General features: G+C 36.9%; 1 protein-coding gene across 2 annotated transcripts in view; it reads right to left on the bottom strand.

The window, feature by feature from the left end:
* The window catches only part of LOC106531462 (SH2 domain-containing protein 4A), a 17681-nt gene extending 16010 nt beyond the window's left edge, over window positions 1–1671 (bottom strand). For both annotated transcript variants that reach the window (XM_014027335.1, XM_014027336.1), the window contains exon 1: window positions 1470–1671. The gene's annotated coding sequence lies outside the window, so the exon portion shown is untranslated. The remainder of the gene's footprint in view (window positions 1–1469) is intronic.
* Between the last annotated feature and the right edge of the window lie 2557 nt (window positions 1672–4228).

Below are 4228 nucleotides of genomic sequence, written 5' to 3'. Positions count from 1 at the left end.
CCCCAGTCTGCCAATCCAGGGGGACTGCCCCCGATGTCCATGCGATATTGCAGAGTTGCGTAAGCAAACACAACCCTACAACATCCACCCCCGGGGCCCTGCCACCGAGGAGCTTTTTGACCACCTCAGTGACCTCGTCCCCAGAGATTGGAGAGCCCAACCCAAAGTCTCCAGGCTCAGCTTCCTCAACAGAAGGCATGTTGGTGGGATTGAGGAGGTCTTCGAAGTATTCCGCCCAATAAGTTCATAAACTTCACATATATTAAGTGACAACTTGGTATGTTCCTATAGCTACAAGTCATCCCAACTCATACTTGGAACACAGCACATTATAATATCTTCACTTCAAACAGTGACATTAAGTTGCTGCAGCTCATTGGTCTCACACTGTGTTAAAATTTGGTGTGGTAGTAACTATGAGTGATACTGTGTGAAATCATATTTTACAAGGTTTGACCAAAACTGCAACAACTTCATCATTTCTAAACACAAACTTTAGTTTAGACATGTAGCATGAGAAGTGGCAGGTGATGTTGTGTTTTTCCTGTTTCAGTCATCGTTTCTGACCCGTCCTCAGACACACAAACCCACCTGACAGCAAACAGCTCGTTTCACAACTCTACTTTCTATTTTTACTTTTCTGTTTCCCTGAATTATTCTTCATTTCTGCTGCTATAGACTTAGACTGCTGGAGCACAAACTGAGCACATTTCTTCACTYTGCYKTTGTCTTTAGTCTCTCTTCTCTACATGTTTATTGTAATTATTTCTATCAACGTGTTTTTTCTTTGTCTCTTTTCCAGAAGTAGGTGCACCTGGACCAGTCCTGGACCAGTTCTTCTGTGTTTGTGTCTCTTTCCTGTCCTCCAAGCAGCCGGTCGAGGCAGATGGTCTCCTGTCCTGAGCCTGGTTCTGCTGGAGGTTTCTTCCTGATTAGCAGGGAGTTTTTCCTCTCCACCGTTTGCTCAGGATGGGAGACTGTGATGAAGTAATTCAACACAATCTGCTGGCTTCTTCTTTAGATTATATTTTTATGTACAGTGCCCTGAGACAACGTATGTTGTGACTTGGCGCTATATAAATAAACTTGAACTTTCTCTAAAGCAGTGACCCAGCAGGAAACGCATATCATCAAAAACAAACGCAGACATGAAACAGATGCAACGCCACATGATTCACACCATTAAAGCAGACGTTTAAGGCCAACATGTCAATAAGTGCAGGGTTTAAATGATAAGAAGAGAGAGGAGGAAAAGGTGAAGAGGAAGAAGAAAAGAGGAGGAAGAGGAGGGAGAGGTATGTGCACAGCATACTGAGAGGAAAGTTTGAAAAGTCTCTCAGTTTGAACAAACACTGGCTGTTTGAGCGCAGCAGAGAGGAGTAGAGCTAAATGAGGCCAGACGGCCGTGGAGCAGCGGACACACAACAAAGAAACACAAAACACAATGAGGGAGAAGAGAGTGCACTTACTCAGATACTGCCAGCCAGGAGCATCTCTCTGCTCTGAGTCTGCTGTTGAACTGAGGAGTGTGTGTGTGTGTGTGTGTGTGTCGTCAGCAGCAGCCCGTATGCAGGCTCAGCTCTTCTCTCTCTGCTGTATTTGTACTCACAGGGAGTGGGATGGCCTGACATCATCTTCGTCACTCCTCCTCCCTTCCTTCTTCTCCTCTTCCTCCTTCCCTCCAGGTCACTTTGCTGCACTGCTGTAAGAAACAACACGAGCTTGTGACAGGTCAGCTATGTGCCCAGCTCTGTTTCTTTCTTACAGAAAACCATGCTCCAGAGTGAGAAATTGTTTCTTTAAAGGTAACAAAATTAATTCTACATAAATAAAAAATACCAATCAGCAGGAAAAATAAAAAAAAATCTTATAATTTCTGCCCCTTTTTCCCCAAAAAATCAATTCAAACAATAATAAACAAGAAAAACAAAACAAAAACAACATAAAAGCCTTGTCAAACAACAATTTATATGAATACACATTATATTAATTCATATTTCTTTAACAAACCACCTTTCATCATTCTCTTAAACATAAACATTGACCTGATATTTTTCACATCACTCTCCAGATTATTCCATAATCTTATTCTTTGGATTGAAATACTCCGTTCCTTCAAACTGGGTCTAAATTTAGGTTTCACTAATATCTCTATCTCTTGACATCATAATACTGTAACACTCTTAACAAATTTTAATTGGATGTTTAAAGGCAATATGTGAACCTGATACATAATAACCTGTAAAATATAATAATCAACCAAATCGTAGAATTTCAGTAATTTCAATTGATAAAATAATGTATGATGGGTGACTGTAATGTTTTCTGGTGATAATTCTCAAGCTCTTTTCTGTAAAATAAAAATAGGATTTGTAATTGTTTTACATGCTTTTCCCCGGACTTCAATACATTAGATTAATTGTGGAACAATTATTGCGTTATGCACCAAATACAGAGATTTATCATTAAATAACTCCCTCATTTTGTGCAGCACTGCAATAGATTTAGTTAGTTTTGTTCTTAAATAATTTATGTGAGCTCTCCATGTCAAGTTTTCATCACTAAAAACTTCATCTGACGGACTCTACAGATCTCAACATCAACTTTAAATGGAACATCAACAGTTCTCTTTCTATTACGGAATGTCATATAATTAGTTTTATCCAAATTTAATGATAATTTATTAAGTTTAAACCAATTTTGTGTTTTTACAAATTCTGTCTGCATCATCTCCAACATTTGTTCTACATCATAACCCAAATAAAAACATGTATCATTTGCAAAAAGAACCTGCTTAAAAAAGCCCCAAAACATTTAGCAAGTCATTCACATACAAAACAGAAAACTTTGGTCCAAGTATAGAACCCTGAGGAACTCCACGTGTGATTGTCTAATCTCAGTCAGAGGTATATTTATTATATCTGTGGATATTTATTTTGATGGTGTTTGCAACATGTAGTGGATTTTATCTGCGTGTCTGAAAACATCTCGTGAGTTAACCTGATTCTGCTAAAGCTAGTCATTCTTAGCAAATCCAAAACTTACAGTAATACAGTTTCACATATACTGATCTCAAATTTGGTGTGGGAGTAGCTGAGAGTCATGCCCAACATGTAATCAGAGTGCAGACGACACAAGATTTTATGAACTCTTTATGCAAAGCAGCGGGCGATGTACATTCCTTCAAGGAATGCTACTTTCGTTGTTAGATTTTATTTTTAGTCTTCTTAAGGAAGTTCTACACTTACATAAAAAACTGTTACAACAACACACTGCTAGGAAGGATATCAGGGAGCTTTCCGTCAACAGGTTGTTGACTCAGGCTTTATGCCAGCAGTCATTGTTTTGCCTTTGCTCCACCCACCCTGAGATCTTGACTGATAAGGTCAAGTGCTCATCAGTGACATGCTTCTGAGGAATCATTAGTAATAATAATCATTTCAGTTTATGTCATGATTTGTTCAAACCTGTCTGTGTGACTTCCAGTGAACCTTTATGGGACGTAATTGGTTTTATTCTAGTTTAGATGGAGCTGCATGTTAGACCTGAACACTGAAAGTCAAAGTCAGGTCAACACACAAACAGGAACCCTTTACTTGGAACTAATTTAAAACGGCATGCCTGTGAAAGTCATACCAGGTCAGTTTGTTTTTAAGTTTTCAGTTCAGCTCTCATAACCAGAGCAGTATGATAGGCATTAGGGTAAAAAAAGTGAGAAATTTTAGTTTTATAGCAGAAATATAGAAATGACTGTTTATACATAATAACACTTACTAATGCATGTTGATATATATGCATTGAAACACTCTATATAAAATATATACAGTCCTGTATCTCGTTGTGTAGCTGAAAAATAAAACATTCAAACCATACACCAAATTATTACCGAGTATTGGGGCCACACAATGAGATTGTTATTCTTTTTTTATGAGAATAAAGTTGTAATATTATGAGAATAAAGTTGTAATATTATGAGAATAAAGTTGTAATATTATGAGAATAAAGTTGTAATATTATGAGAATAAAGTTGTAATATTATGTGAATAAAGTTGTAATATTATGAGAATAAAGTTGTAATATTATGTGAATAAAGTTGTAATATTATGTGAATAAAGTTGTAATATTATGAGAATAAAGTTGTAATATGTGAATAAAGTTGTAATATTATGTGAATAAAGTTGTAATATTATGAGAATAAAGTTGTAATATGTGAATAAAGTTGTAATAT

This window comes from Austrofundulus limnaeus, unplaced genomic scaffold (genome assembly GCF_001266775.1).
Source record: "Austrofundulus limnaeus strain Quisiro unplaced genomic scaffold, Austrofundulus_limnaeus-1.0 Scaffold637, whole genome shotgun sequence".
Taxonomy (NCBI): domain Eukaryota; kingdom Metazoa; phylum Chordata; class Actinopteri; order Cyprinodontiformes; family Rivulidae; genus Austrofundulus; species Austrofundulus limnaeus.
This window is presented reverse-complemented; position numbering and strand designations above follow the sequence as displayed.